Consider the following 16,604-nt stretch of genomic DNA (forward strand, 5'->3'; position numbering starts at 1 on the left):
CAAGAGGACGTCGAGAAAGAAAAACAGCATACTCCAAACGGAGATGATATTTAATTTATCTGATCGTCAATTCACCCCCATGGAATTACAAGTCATGTCTAAAGGACTAAATTTTGTTCCTACTACCACATTAGACCCCTTCAACTGGAAAATTGAACAATACAAACTGGAACGACAACTTCGTCTTAGAGAGTACTTCTTTCAACATCCAACAACACCATCCACTAATACAACTATGCCACCAGCTCTCCGTGTTAAATCTAAATTTGATCCAGTTTCACAAAATAAATCCATCAAAATTTTTTCTAGGTCAGTAGATCATCAAGTTCAAAATACCATCAAACAGGCCAAACACGTCCATTCTAACTTAACGAAAACCGAATGGCAAGCCTTGACAGATCTGAGTAATTACGATGATATAGTCATACGCCCGGCAGATAAGGGCGGAGCTCTAGTAATACAAAATGTCCATGACTATATCGCTGAGCTTGATCGTCAATTATCAGATACTTACACTTACCGAAAACTATCTTCTGACCCCACTGCTGTTTACAAAAAGGAATTGGACAATATCCTGTCTCAGGCAGTCAAAGATGGCCATTTAACATCGGCACAACTTGAGTCTTTGTCCACACGCTGTCCAGTGGTACCAATACTGTATTCAGTACCCAAAATACATAAGGACACCAAGTCCCCTCCAGGACGTCCTATAATCTCGGCTAGAGGATCACTATATCAGAAAATTTCCATCTTTCTGGATTTTCACCTGCAACCATGTATTCAATCGGTTGATCACTGCCTTAAGGACACCACAGCACTTTTGAATAAACTGTCCACTCTTAATTCAGTTCCGAGTAGTTGCATACTAGCAACGATTGATGTAAAAAATTTATACACATGCATCCCTCAAGCTGATGGCCTCAAAGCTGTGGAAGCCCTAATACGAAATAATCCTTCATACACTGGACCCAATATTGACTTATTTTTAAGTTTACTCCAATTAACTTTACAAAGAAATTATTTTTTATTTAACAACAATTTTTATTTACAGCAGTCAGGCTGCTCCATGGGAAGCAACGTCTCGCCCTCATTCGCTAATAGCTTTATGCTGCGAATTGAGGACGAGCTGTTCCTGTCCAATGAAGCAGCTAAACCTTATGTACTGTTATATTTACGTTTCATAGATGATTTGTTATTATTTTGGACCGGACCACGTAACATGTTAGAATCTTTACTTGATACACACAACTTGTCTGATTCCCCTGTTAAATTCACGTACACCATACATGACAAAACTATCAGTTTTTTGGATGTACGGATTACATTACATGATGACAAAATTGTCACATCATTATTCACCAAGAGCACGGACAGAAACAATATCTTATTAGCGTCAAGTCATCATCCCATTTCCTTACGCAAGGGTCTCCCTTACTCGCAGATGCTGCGCCTTAAGCGTATCATCAGCGATGAAACTCAATTAGAGGTAGAATGTGATGCTATGATAGCTAAATTTACCCAGAGAGGTTATTGTCAGTCTGACCTAACAACTATTAAAGAAAAAGTACTCAAGATACCTAGAAGTAGTACTTTAAATTCTATCAAAAAAACTGTAAGCTCAGACAGACTAATATGGGTTAATCAATTTAACACTCAGAGCCCCGCAATCAGTAAAATAACGAAAAATTTCTGGCCTATCATACAAACAGATAAGAAAATTGGTATTCAATCCAATACACGAATTATGCCAGCTTACCGTAGAGGCAAAAATATTCGTGATTTTCTTGTTAAAACTAATGTTGAAAGTACTTCCAAAAAAAGTAATATCACCACTTTTCTCAAATCCTCCTGTCCGGGTTGCTTTAAATGCTTAGGCTGCACTACGTGCAGCCATATGCTAACTGGTGATTCATTTCATCACCCTTTCACGGGCAAAAAATTCAAGATAAAACATCGTGTCACTTGCACCACAAGATTTGTCGTTTATTTACTTAGTTGCCCTTGCGGCCTCCACTATGTGGGGAAAACAGACTGTATGTTTAAAGAACGAATGGCAGGACATCGAGCCTCCATCAGAGCGGAAATCTCGGCAGGCAGAAGTGACCAACCTGTAGCGAGGCATTTCCTCCAGGCTAAACACTCAGTTGCAGCCCTCCGACATCGTATAATTGATCATATTCCCCCATCAAAACGTGGGGGTGATCGAGCACAAAAATTACTTAGAGCAGAAGCTAAATGGATATATACCCTTGATACGCTTTCCCCCAGGGGACATAACGAACAAGCGGGTTTGTCAGCATTTTTATAACTGACTAGCCACTCTTTATTCTTTAGTAACCAATAGGTTCGAAGGAATTTAACTAGTTTTTTATCTAGCAATTTTATACCAACATTTTATGTCCACTATTCAGTAAAAGTTTATGCAACATTCTCGTATAGTAAGCAACACGGGTCACACTGTATCTATTTGTTTATGGACAGTTACATTGTCTCTATTTTGACATATTCAGTGTGTCAGCTAATCAGTGTTACACTTTTGACCCCTGTTACATCATGTGGATAACTTTGATCACTGTTACATGTTTGTTTTGTTTTATTACACAGCACGGGGAATTGTTTTTTCTTTTTGGTGTGCTCCGGTCTGGGTGCTCCGTGACGCCACAGCCGGTGCCTCGTTATGACGTCATTACTTGGACGGAGCGGGACGCGACTGGCCGGAGGCGCCATGGACCATCAGACGGAGATAAAAAGGTGGGTTACATTGTATCTGTTATCCTGACGAAAATGCCGTAAAGACATTGAAACGTTGATTGAACATCAGACCAGCTTGTCTGTCTTTCTTTTCATGCCGTGAGTGCCGCCCGACGTTGCATCTTTAGCTATGCTACCAATACATTTTTTAATTGTTATGGTATTTTTAAAATGTAACATCATTTTTTCCAGCATATTGCATTTTTTTTTATTAAATAATTTGAGTTTTACTTTAAAAATTGTAAAATCTGAATAAGAAATTATTTAGCTTGTGGCTTGTTGGTCTGGGTGTATGATTTTTGCTTTGGGTGGAAAAGGCCCCAGATTCATATACTGGATAAGCCTGTTTTCTCAGGTTCTTTAAAAGTGCTTAGTTCTATTATCTGATAGTATTTTAAAATACTTATTAATGTATTCCAACAGTTTCACTTCCAATTTTATTAGTATACATGAAAAAGCATTAACAGTTGGCTCGTTGGTTTAGGGGTATGATTCTCGCTTAGGGTGCGAGAGGTCCCGGTTTCAAATCCCGGACGAGCCCATCTTCTCAGGTTCTTTTAAATCCCATGGTTCCATTATCTGATTGATGTCAAAAGCATCAAGTGAATTTTGCTTTTGAAAATCCATAAAAAAATATATACTTATGCATATTTAGTAAACTGTCAACCATTTGGTGGTATATTGGGTATACTGTAGATTCCATTTTGTCTAAGTAATCTTGAGTGGCTTCAAAGAAGTCTCATTTTGACAAATTATAAACTGTCAAAATGAAATTACAGGTTTTTCTCTTACCTTGCTTTTTTCTAAGAAACAATGAGTGGCTTCAAAGAATAGGCTCTTTTTGACAAACAAAAAGGTCAACAATTAATTGCAGGTTTTTGTTTTTTTTCTTTCTTCTTGGTCTGTATGCTTAAGTTGCACACAGTAAGAGACAAGTCTTAGGTTCCAACTATCATAAAAGTTCAAACTCTATAGGAACCCCTAAATCTTGGCACTGAACTTTCCAAATATGCATACTTGGACAAAAATTTACCTTAAGGAAACATTTTAGCTATGCTACCAATACATTTTTAAATTGTTATGGTATTTTTAAAATGTAACTTCTTTTTTTCCAGCGTATTGCATTTTTTTTATTAAATAATTTGAGTTTTACTTTAAAAATGGTAAAATCTGAATAAGAAGTTATTTAGCTTGTGGCTTGTTGGTCTGAGTGTATGATTTTTGCTTTGGGTGGAAAAGGCCCCAAGTTCATATCCTGGATTAGCCTGTTTTCTCAGGTTCTTTAAAAGTGCTTAGTTCTATTATCTGATGGTATTTTAAAATACTTACTAATGTATTCCAACAGTTTCACTTCCAATTTCATTAGTATACATGAAAGATGCATTAACAGTTGGTTCGTTGGTCTAGGGGTATGATTCTCGCTTAGGGTGCGAGAGATCCCGGGTACAAATCCTGGACGAACCTATCTTCTCAGATTATTTTAAATCCCATTGTTCCATTAACTGATTGATGTCAAAAGCATCAACTGAATTTTACTTTTGAAAATCCATAAAAAAATATATACTTATGCATATTTAGTTTAGGTTTCCGAATCAAAAATATCCCTACCAAAGGGAGATTCAATGCGGCTTTCTGCAAAAAATGGGTCTCCATTTTAAATAAATGTTCCTATGACCTTATGCTTTTGATCATAGAGGAAGTCACACGGGAACTGGCAGTCATTCGGACTCAAATAGACACCTTTGAGTCCACTCATAAATCTACTTTGCCAATGGACACTTCCACAAACTGGTATGAGAAACTTACCGTTCAATTAGACAAATACCAGAAAGATTTGATTTCCTATAAACGCAATAAACTGGAAATTGTTAATAACGATTACGTCAAAATACAGGTCTATCCTTGGATCTCTGGCACATCGGTCCCCAGACGACCCGTGAGACGACGTCCTTTTAACCGTTTTAACGCACAATATCTGGACATGGATTCTTCCACAGATGGCACAGCTACAGCGAGTGAAACTGAAGTTCCATGCCCTACCCAAGGTCTCCCCCCTTTAGGGGCACGCACACTGGCACAACCAACCAATCCAGGCGCCAATTCACGAGGCGTGGCGGGCAATGCAAGAGGACGTCGAGAAAGAAAAACAGCATACTCCAAACGGAGATGATATTTAATTTATCTGATCGTCAATTCACCCCCATGGAATTACAAGTCATGTCTAAAGGACTAAATTTTGTTCCTACTACCACATTAGACCCCTTCAACTGGAAAATTGAACAATACAAACTGGAACGACAACTTCGTCTTAGAGAGTACTTCTTTCAACATCCAACAACACCATCCACTAATACAACTATGCCACCAGCTCTCCGTGTTAAATCTAAATTTGATCCAGTTTCACAAAATAAATCCATCAAAATTTTTTCTAGGTCAGTAGATCATCAAGTTCAAAATACCATCAAACAGGCCAAACACGTCCATTCTAACTTAACGAAAACCGAATGGCAAGCCTTGACAGATCTGAGTAATTACGATGATATAGTCATACGCCCGGCAGATAAGGGCGGAGCTCTAGTAATACAAAATGTCCATGACTATATCGCTGAGCTTGATCGTCAATTATCAGATACTTACACTTACCGAAAACTATCTTCTGACCCCACTGCTGTTTACAAAAAGGAATTGGACAATATCCTGTCTCAGGCAGTCAAAGATGGCCATTTAACATCGGCACAACTTGAGTCTTTGTCCACACGCTGTCCAGTGGTACCAATACTGTATTCAGTACCCAAAATACATAAGGACACCAAGTCCCCTCCAGGACGTCCTATAATCTCGGCTAGAGGATCACTATATCAGAAAATTTCCATCTTTCTGGATTTTCACCTGCAACCATGTATTCAATCGGTTGATCACTGCCTTAAGGACACCACAGCACTTTTGAATAAACTGGCCACTCTTAATTCAGTTCCGAGTAGTTGCATACTAGCAACGATTGATGTAAAAAATTTATACACATGCATCCCTCAAGCTGATGGCCTCAAAGCTGTGGAAGCCCTAATACGAAATAATCCTTCATACACTGGACCCAATATTGACTTATTTTTAAGTTTACTCCAATTAACTTTACAAAGAAATTATTTTTTATTTAACAACAATTTTTATTTACAGCAGTCAGGCTGCTCCATGGGAAGCAACGTCTCGCCCTCATTCGCTAATAGCTTTATGCTGCGAATTGAGGACGAGCTGTTCCTGTCCAATGAAGCAGCTAAACCTTATGTACTGTTATATTTACGTTTCATAGATGATTTGTTATTATTTTGGACCGGACCACGTAACATGTTAGAATCTTTACTTGATACACACAACTTGTCTGATTCCCCTGTTAAATTCACGTACACCATACATGACAAAACTATCAGTTTTTTGGATGTACGGATTACATTACATGATGACAAAATTGTCACATCATTATTCACCAAGAGCACGGACAGAAACAATATCTTATTAGCGTCAAGTCATCATCCCATTTCCTTACGCAAGGGTCTCCCTTACTCGCAGATGCTGCGCCTTAAGCGTATCATCAGCGATGAAACTCAATTAGAGGTAGAATGTGATGCTATGATAGCTAAATTTACCCAGAGAGGTTATTGTCAGTCTGACCTAACAACTATTAAAGAAAAAGTACTCAAGATACCTAGAAGTAGTACTTTAAATTCTATCAAAAAAACTGTAAGCTCAGACAGACTAATATGGGTTAATCAATTTAACACTCAGAGCCCCGCAATCAGTAAAATAACGAAAAATTTCTGGCCTATCATACAAACAGATAAGAAAATTGGTATTCAATCCAATACACGAATTATGCCAGCTTACCGTAGAGGCAAAAATATTCGTGATTTTCTTGTTAAAACTAATGTTGAAAGTACTTCCAAAAAAAGTAATATCACCACTTTTCTCAAATCCTCCTGTCCGGGTTGCTTTAAATGCTTAGGCTGCACTACGTGCAGCCATATGCTAACTGGTGATTCATTTCATCACCCTTTCACGGGCAAAAAATTCAAGATAAAACATCGTGTCACTTGCACCACAAGATTTGTCGTTTATTTACTTAGTTGCCCTTGCGGCCTCCACTATGTGGGGAAAACAGACTGTATGTTTAAAGAACGAATGGCAGGACATCGAGCCTCCATCAGAGCGGCAATCTCGGCAGGCAGAAGTGACCAACCTGTAGCGAGGCATTTCCTCCAGGCTAAACACTCAGTTGCAGCCCTCCGACATCGTATAATTGATCATATTCCCCCATCAAAACGTGGGGGTGATCGAGCACAAAAATTACTTAGAGCAGAAGCTAAATGGATATATACCCTTGATACGCTTTCCCCCAGGGGACATAACGAACAAGCGGGTTTGTCAGCATTTTTATAACTGACTAGCCACTCTTTATTCTTTAGTAACCAATAGGTTCGAAGGAATTTAACTAGTTTTTTATCTAGCAATTTTATACCAACATTTTATGTCCACTATTCAGTAAAAGTTTATGCAACATTCTCGTATAGTAAGCAACACGGGTCACACTGTATCTATTTGTTTATGGACAGTTACATTGTCTCTATTTTGACATATTCAGTGTGTCAGCTAATCAGTGTTACACTTTTGACCCCTGTTACATCATGTGGATAACTTTGATCACTGTTACATGTTTGTTTTGTTTTATTACACAGCACGGGGAATTGTTTTTTCTTTTTGGTGTGCTCCGGTCCGGGTGCTCCGTGACGCCACAGCCGGTGCCTCGTTATGACGTCATTACTTGGACGGAGCGGGACGCGACTGGCCGGAGGCGCCATGGACCATCAGACGGAGATAAAAAGGTGGGTTACATTGTATCTGTTATCCTGACGAAAATGCCGTAAAGACATTGAAACGTTGATTGAACATCAGACCAGCTTGTCTGTCTTTCTTTTCATGCCGTGAGTGCCGCCCGACGTTGCATCTTTAGCTATGCTACCAATACATTTTTTAATTGTTATGGTATTTTTAAAATGTAACATCATTTTTTCCAGCGTATTGCATTTTTTTTATTAAATAATTTGAGTTTTACTTTAAAAATGGTAAAATCTGAATAAGAAATTATTTAGCTTGTGGCTTGTTGGTCTGGGTGTATGATTTTTGCTTTGGGTGGAAAAGGCCCCAGGTTCATATCCTGGATTAGCCTGTTTTCTCAGGTTCTTTAAAAGTGCTTAGTTCTATTATCTGATAGTATTTTAAAATACTTACTAATGTATTCCAACAGTTTCACATCCAATTTCATTAGTATACATGAAAAATGCATGAACAGTTGGCTCGTTGGTCTAGGGGTATGATTCTCGCTTAGGGTGCGAGAGATACCGGGTTCAAATCCCGGACGAGCCTATTTTCTCAGATTATTTTAAATCCCATGGTTCCATTAACTGATTGATGTCAAAAGCATCAAGTGAATTTTGCTTTTGAAAATCCATAAAAAAATATATACTTATGCATATTTAGTAAACTGTCAACCATTTGGTGGTATATTGGGTATACTGTAGATTCCATTTTGTCTAAGTAATCTTGAGTGGCTTCAAAGAAGTCTCATTTTGACAAATTAAAAACTGTCAAAATGAAATTGCAGGTTTTACTCTTACCTTGCTTTTTTCTAAGAAACAATGAGTGGCTTCAAAGAATAGGCTCTTTTTGACAAACAAAAAGGTCAACAATTAATTGCAGGTTTTTGTTTTTTTCTTTCTTCTTGGTCTGTATGCTTAAGTTGCACACAGTAAGAGACAAGTCTTAGGTTCCAACTATCAGAAAAGTTCAAACTCTATAGAAACCCCTAAATCTTGGCACTGAACTTTCCAAATATGCATACTTGGACAAAAATTTACCTTAAGGAAACATTTTAGCTATGCTACCAATACATTTTTAAATTGTTATGGTATTTTTAAAATGTAACATCTTTTTTTCCAGCTTATTGCATTTTTTTATTAAATAATTTGAGTTTTACTTTAAAAATGGTAAAATCTGAATAAGAAATTATTTAGCTTGTGGCTTGTTGGTCTGGGTGTATGATTTTTGCTTTGGGTGGAAAAGCCCCCAGGTTCATATCCTGGATTAGCCTGTTTTCTCAGGTTCTTTAAAAGTGCTTAGTTCTATTATCTGATAGTATTTTAAAATACTTACTAATGTATTCCAACAGTTTCACATCCAATTTCATTAGTATACATGAAAAATGCATGAACAGTTGGCTCGTTGGTCTAGGGGTATGATTCTCGCTTAGGGTGCGAGAGATACCGGGTTCAAATCCTGGATGAGCCTATTTTCTCAGATTATTTTAAATCCCATGGTTCCATTAACTGATTGATGTCAAAAGCATCAAGTGAATTTTGCTTTTGAAAATCCATAAAAAAATATATACTTATGCATATTTAGTAAACTGTCAACCATTTGGTGGTATATTGGGTATACTGTAGATTCCATTTTGTCTAAGTAATCTTGAGAGGCTTCAAAGAAGTCTCATTTTGACAAATTAAAAACTGTCAAAATGAAATTGCAGGTTTTACTCTTACCTTGCTTTTTTCTAAGAAACAATGAGTGGCTTCAAAGAATAGGCTCTTTTTGACAAACAAAAAGGTCAACAATTAATTGCAGGTTTTTGTTTTTTTCTTTCTTCTTGGTCTGTATGCTTAAGTTGCACACAGTATGAGACAAGTCTTAGGTTCCAACTATCAGAAAAATTCAAACTCTATAGAAACCCCTAAATCTTGGCACTGAACTTTCCAAATATGCATACTTGGACAAAAATTTACCTTAAGGAAACATTTTAGCTATGCTACCAATACATTTTTAAATTGTTATGGTATTTTTAAAATGTAACATCTTTTTTTCCAGCTTATTGCATTTTTTTATTAAATAATTTGAGTTTTACTTTAAAAATGGTAAAATCTGAATAAGAAATTATTTAACTTGTGGCTTGTTGGTCTGGGTGTATGATTTTTGCTTTGGGTGCAAAAGGCCCCAGATTCATATCCTGGATAAGCCTGTTTTCTCAGGTTCTTTAAAAGTGCTTAGTTCTATTATCTGATAGTATTTTAAAATACTTATTAATGTATTCCAACAGTTTCACTTCCAATTTTATTAGTATACATGAAAAAGCATTAACAGTTGGCTCGTTGGTTTAGGGGTATGATTCTCGCTTAGGGTGCGAGAGGTCCCGGTTTCAAATCCCGGACGAGCCCATCTTCTCAGGTTCTTTTAAATCCCATGGTTCCATTATCTGATTGATGTCAAAAGCATCAAGTGAATTTTGCTTTTGAAAATCCATAAAAAAATATATACTTATGCATATTTAGTAAACTGTCAACCATTTGGTGGTATATTGGGTATACTGTAGATTCCATTTTGTCTAAGTAATCTTGAGTGGCTTCAAAGAAGTCTAATTTTGACAAATTATAAACTGTCAAAATGAAATTACAGGTTTTTCTCTTACCTTGCTTTTTTCTAAGAAACAATGAGTGGCTTCAAAGAATAGGCTCTTTTTGACAAACAAAAAGGTCAACAATTAATTGCAGGTTTTTGTTTTTTTTCTTTCTTCTTGGTCTGTATGCTTAAGTTGCACACAGTAAGAGACAAGTCTTAGGTTCCAACTATCATAAAAGTTCAAACTCTATAGGAACCCCTAAATCTTGGCACTGAACTTTCCAAATATGCATACTTGGACAAAAATTTACCTTAAGGAAACATTTTAGCTATGCTACCAATACATTTTTAAATTGTTATGGTATTTTTAAAATGTAACTTCTTTTTTTCCAGCGTATTGCATTTTTTTTATTAAATAATTTGAGTTTTACTTTAAAAATGGTAAAATCTGAATAAGAAGTTATTTAGCTTGTGGCTTGTTGGTCTGAGTGTATGATTTTTGCTTTGGGTGGAAAAGGCCCCAAGTTCATATCCTGGATTAGCCTGTTTTCTCAGGTTCTTTAAAAGTGCTTAGTTCTATTATCTGATGGTATTTTAAAATACTTACTAATGTATTCCAACAGTTTCACTTCCAATTTCATTAGTATACATGAAAGATGCATTAACAGTTGGTTCGTTGGTCTAGGGGTATGATTCTCGCTTAGGGTGCGAGAGATCCCGGGTTCAAATCCTGGACGAACCTACCTTCTCAGATTATTTTAAATCCCATTGTTCCATTAACTGATTGATGTCAAAAGCATCAACTGAATTTTACTTTTGAAAATCCATAAAAAAATATATACTTATGCATATTTAGTTTAGGTTTCCGAATCAAAAATATCCCTACCAAAGGGAGATTCAATGCGGCTTTCTGCAAAAAATGGGTCTCCATTTTAAATAAATGTTCCTATGACCTTATGCTTTTGATCATAGAGGAAGTCACACGGGAACTGGCAGTCATTCGGACTCAAATAGACACCTTTGAGTCCACTCATAAATCTACTTTGCCAATGGACACTTCCACAAACTGGTATGAGAAACTTACCGTTCAATTAGACAAATACCAGAAAGATTTGATTTCCTATAAACGCAATAAACTGGAAATTGTTAATAACGATTACGTCAAAATACAGGTCTATCCTTGGATCTCTGGCACATCGGTCCCCAGACGACCCGTGAGACGACGTCCTTTTAACCGTTTTAACGCACAATATCTGGACATGGATTCTTCCACAGATGGCACAGCTACAGCGAGTGAAACTGAAGTTCCATGCCCTACCCAAGGTCTCCCCCCTTTAGGGGCACGCACACTGGCACAACCAACCAATCCAGGCGCCAATTCACGAGGCGTGGCGGGCAATGCAAGAGGACGTCGAGAAAGAAAAACAGCATACTCCAAACGGAGATGATATTTAATTTATCTGATCGTCAATTCACCCCCATGGAATTACAAGTCATGTCTAAAGGACTAAATTTTGTTCCTACTACCACATTAGACCCCTTCAACTGGAAAATTGAACAATACAAACTGGAACGACAACTTCGTCTTAGAGAGTACTTCTTTCAACATCCAACAACACCATCCACTAATACAACTATGCCACCAGCTCTCCGTGTTAAATCTAAATTTGATCCAGTTTCACAAAATAAATCCATCAAAATTTTTTCTAGGTCAGTAGATCATCAAGTTCAAAATACCATCAAACAGGCCAAACACGTCCATTCTAACTTAACGAAAACCGAATGGCAAGCCTTGACAGATCTGAGTAATTACGATGATATAGTCATACGCCCGGCAGATAAGGGCGGAGCTCTAGTAATACAAAATGTCCATGACTATATCGCTGAGCTTGATCGTCAATTATCAGATACTTACACTTACCGAAAACTATCTTCTGACCCCACTGCTGTTTACAAAAAGGAATTGGACAATATCCTGTCTCAGGCAGTCAAAGATGGCCATTTAACATCGGCACAACTTGAGTCTTTGTCCACACGCTGTCCAGTGGTACCAATACTGTATTCAGTACCCAAAATACATAAGGACACCAAGTCCCCTCCAGGACGTCCTATAATCTCGGCTAGAGGATCACTATATCAGAAAATTTCCATCTTTCTGGATTTTCACCTGCAACCATGTATTCAATCGGTTGATCACTGCCTTAAGGACACCACAGCACTTTTGAATAAACTGTCCACTCTTAATTCAGTTCCGAGTAGTTGCATACTAGCAACGATTGATGTAAAAAATTTATACACATGCATCCCTCAAGCTGATGGCCTCAAAGCTGTGGAAGCCCTAATACGAAATAATCCTTCATACACTGGACCCAATATTGACTTATTTTTAAGTTTACTCCAATTAACTTTACAAAGAAATTATTTTTTATTTAACAACAATTTTTATTTACAGCAGTCAGGCTGCTCCATGGGAAGCAACGTCTCGCCCTCATTCGCTAATAGCTTTATGCTGCGAATTGAGGACGAGCTGTTCCTGTCCAATGAAGCAGCTAAACCTTATGTACTGTTATATTTACGTTTCATAGATGATTTGTTATTATTTTGGACCGGACCACGTAACATGTTAGAATCTTTACTTGATACACACAACTTGTCTGATTCCCCTGTTAAATTCACGTACACCATACATGACAAAACTATCAGTTTTTTGGATGTACGGATTACATTACATGATGACAAAATTGTCACATCATTATTCACCAAGAGCACGGACAGAAACAATATCTTATTAGCGTCAAGTCATCATCCCATTTCCTTACGCAAGGGTCTCCCTTACTCGCAGATGCTGCGCCTTAAGCGTATCATCAGCGATGAAACTCAATTAGAGGTAGAATGTGATGCTATGATAGCTAAATTTACCCAGAGAGGTTATTGTCAGTCTGACCTAACAACTATTAAAGAAAAAGTACTCAAGATACCTAGAAGTAGTACTTTAAATTCTATCAAAAAAACTGTAAGCTCAGACAGACTAATATGGGTTAATCAATTTAACACTCAGAGCCCCGCAATCAGTAAAATAACGAAAAATTTCTGGCCTATCATACAAACAGATAAGAAAATTGGTATTCAATCCAATACACGAATTATGCCAGCTTACCGTAGAGGCAAAAATATTCGTGATTTTCTTGTTAAAACTAATGTTGAAAGTACTTCCAAAAAAAGTAATATCACCACTTTTCTCAAATCCTCCTGTCCGGGTTGCTTTAAATGCTTAGGCTGCACTACGTGCAGCCATATGCTAACTGGTGATTCATTTCATCACCCTTTCACGGGCAAAAAATTCAAGATAAAACATCGTGTCACTTGCACCACAAGATTTGTCGTTTATTTACTTAGTTGCCCTTGCGGCCTCCACTATGTGGGGAAAACAGACTGTATGTTTAAAGAACGAATGGCAGGACATCGAGCCTCCATCAGAGCGGAAATCTCGGCAGGCAGAAGTGACCAACCTGTAGCGAGGCATTTCCTCCAGGCTAAACACTCAGTTGCAGCCCTCCGACATCGTATAATTGATCATATTCCCCCATCAAAACGTGGGGGTGATCGAGCACAAAAATTACTTAGAGCAGAAGCTAAATGGATATATACCCTTGATACGCTTTCCCCCAGGGGACATAACGAACAAGCGGGTTTGTCAGCATTTTTATAACTGACTAGCCACTCTTTATTCTTTAGTAACCAATAGGTTCGAAGGAATTTAACTAGTTTTTTATCTAGCAATTTTATACCAACATTTTATGTCCACTATTCAGTAAAAGTTTATGCAACATTCTCGTATAGTAAGCAACACGGGTCACACTGTATCTATTTGTTTATGGACAGTTACATTGTCTCTATTTTGACATATTCAGTGTGTCAGCTAATCAGTGTTACACTTTTGACCCCTGTTACATCATGTGGATAACTTTGATCACTGTTACATGTTTGTTTTGTTTTATTACACAGCACGGGGAATTGTTTTTTCTTTTTGGTGTGCTCCGGTCTGGGTGCTCCGTGACGCCACAGCCGGTGCCTCGTTATGACGTCATTACTTGGACGGAGCGGGACGCGACTGGCCGGAGGCGCCATGGACCATCAGACGGAGATAAAAAGGTGGGTTACATTGTATCTGTTATCCTGACGAAAATGCCGTAAAGACATTGAAACGTTGATTGAACATCAGACCAGCTTGTCTGTCTTTCTTTTCATGCCGTGAGTGCCGCCCGACGTTGCATCTTTAGCTATGCTACCAATACATTTTTTAATTGTTATGGTATTTTTAAAATGTAACATCATTTTTTCCAGCGTATTGCATTTTTTTTTATTAAATAATTTGAGTTTTACTTTAAAAATTGTAAAATCTGAATAAGAAATTATTTAGCTTGTGGCTTGTTGGTCTGGGTGTATGATTTTTGCTTTGGGTGGAAAAGGCCCCAGATTCATATACTGGATAAGCCTGTTTTCTCAGGTTCTTTAAAAGTGCTTAGTTCTATTATCTGATAGTATTTTAAAATACTTATTAATGTATTCCAACAGTTTCACTTCCAATTTTATTAGTATACATGAAAAAGCATTAACAGTTGGCTCGTTGGTTTAGGGGTATGATTCTCGCTTAGGGTGCGAGAGGTCCCGGTTTCAAATCCCGGACGAGCCCATCTTCTCAGGTTCTTTTAAATCCCATGGTTCCATTATCTGATTGATGTCAAAAGCATCAAGTGAATTTTGCTTTTGAAAATCCATAAAAAAATATATACTTATGCATATTTAGTAAACTGTCAACCATTTGGTGGTATATTGGGTATACTGTAGATTCCATTTTGTCTAAGTAATCTTGAGTGGCTTCAAAGAAGTCTCATTTTGACAAATTATAAACTGTCAAAATGAAATTACAGGTTTTTCTCTTACCTTGCTTTTTTCTAAGAAACAATGAGTGGCTTCAAAGAATAGGCTCTTTTTGACAAACAAAAAGGTCAACAATTAATTGCAGGTTTTTGTTTTTTTTCTTTCTTCTTGGTCTGTATGCTTAAGTTGCACACAGTAAGAGACAAGTCTTAGGTTCCAACTATCATAAAAGTTCAAACTCTATAGGAACCCCTAAATCTTGGCACTGAACTTTCCAAATATGCATACTTGGACAAAAATTTACCTTAAGGAAACATTTTAGCTATGCTACCAATACATTTTTAAATTGTTATGGTATTTTTAAAATGTAACTTCTTTTTTTCCAGCGTATTGCATTTTTTTTATTAAATAATTTGAGTTTTACTTTAAAAATGGTAAAATCTGAATAAGAAGTTATTTAGCTTGTGGCTTGTTGGTCTGAGTGTATGATTTTTGCTTTGGGTGGAAAAGGCCCCAAGTTCATATCCTGGATTAGCCTGTTTTCTCAGGTTCTTTAAAAGTGCTTAGTTCTATTATCTGATGGTATTTTAAAATACTTACTAATGTATTCCAACAGTTTCACTTCCAATTTCATTAGTATACATGAAAGATGCATTAACAGTTGGTTCGTTGGTCTAGGGGTATGATTCTCGCTTAGGGTGCGAGAGATCCCGGGTACAAATCCTGGACGAACCTATCTTCTCAGATTATTTTAAATCCCATTGTTCCATTAACTGATTGATGTCAAAAGCATCAACTGAATTTTACTTTTGAAAATCCATAAAAAAATATATACTTATGCATATTTAGTTTAGGTTTCCGAATCAAAAATATCCCTACCAAAGGGAGATTCAATGCGGCTTTCTGCAAAAAATGGGTCTCCATTTTAAATAAATGTTCCTATGACCTTATGCTTTTGATCATAGAGGAAGTCACACGGGAACTGGCAGTCATTCGGACTCAAATAGACACCTTTGAGTCCACTCATAAATCTACTTTGCCAATGGACACTTCCACAAACTGGTATGAGAAACTTACCGTTCAATTAGACAAATACCAGAAAGATTTGATTTCCTATAAACGCAATAAACTGGAAATTGTTAATAACGATTACGTCAAAATACAGGTCTATCCTTGGATCTCTGGCACATCGGTCCCCAGACGACCCGTGAGACGACGTCCTTTTAACCGTTTTAACGCACAATATCTGGACATGGATTCTTCCACAGATGGCACAGCTACAGCGAGTGAAACTGAAGTTCCATGCCCTACCCAAGGTCTCCCCCCTTTAGGGGCACGCACACTGGCACAACCAACCAATCCAGGCGCCAATTCACGAGGCGTGGCGGGCAATGCAAGAGGACGTCGAGAAAGAAAAACAGCATACTCCAAACGGAGATGATATTTAATTTATCTGATCGTCAATTCACCCCCATGGAATTACAAGTCATGTCTAAAGGACTAAATTTTGTTCCTACTACCACATTAGACCCCTT

The 16,604-nt window shown here is 37.4% G+C and overlaps 6 non-coding genes across 6 annotated transcripts; all 6 read left to right on the forward strand.

Annotated features, from left to right (window-relative positions):
* The first annotated feature begins 3,220 nt into the window (after window positions 1-3,220).
* Window positions 3,221-3,292, forward strand: TRNAP-AGG (transfer RNA proline (anticodon AGG)). Its single transcript has one exon. It is a non-coding gene; the product is annotated as a tRNA-Pro (tRNA).
* A 4,802-nt stretch (window positions 3,293-8,094) lies between these two features.
* On the forward strand, window positions 8,095-8,166 carry TRNAP-AGG (transfer RNA proline (anticodon AGG)). Its single transcript has one exon. It is a non-coding gene; the product is annotated as a tRNA-Pro (tRNA).
* An 849-nt stretch (window positions 8,167-9,015) lies between these two features.
* Window positions 9,016-9,087, forward strand: TRNAP-AGG (transfer RNA proline (anticodon AGG)). The gene has a single exon. It is a non-coding gene; the product is annotated as a tRNA-Pro (tRNA).
* Window positions 9,088-9,935: 848 nt separating this feature from the next.
* On the forward strand, window positions 9,936-10,007 carry TRNAP-AGG (transfer RNA proline (anticodon AGG)). The gene has a single exon. It is a non-coding gene; the product is annotated as a tRNA-Pro (tRNA).
* Window positions 10,008-10,858: 851 nt separating this feature from the next.
* TRNAP-AGG (transfer RNA proline (anticodon AGG)) lies at window positions 10,859-10,930 on the forward strand. Its single transcript has one exon. It is a non-coding gene; the product is annotated as a tRNA-Pro (tRNA).
* A 3,879-nt stretch (window positions 10,931-14,809) lies between these two features.
* Window positions 14,810-14,881, forward strand: TRNAP-AGG (transfer RNA proline (anticodon AGG)). Its single transcript has one exon. It is a non-coding gene; the product is annotated as a tRNA-Pro (tRNA).
* Window positions 14,882-16,604: the final 1,723 nt, after the last annotated feature.

The sequence above is a fragment of the Pseudophryne corroboree genome, chromosome 3, assembly GCF_028390025.1.
Source record: "Pseudophryne corroboree isolate aPseCor3 chromosome 3, aPseCor3.hap2, whole genome shotgun sequence".
Taxonomy (NCBI): domain Eukaryota; kingdom Metazoa; phylum Chordata; class Amphibia; order Anura; family Myobatrachidae; genus Pseudophryne; species Pseudophryne corroboree.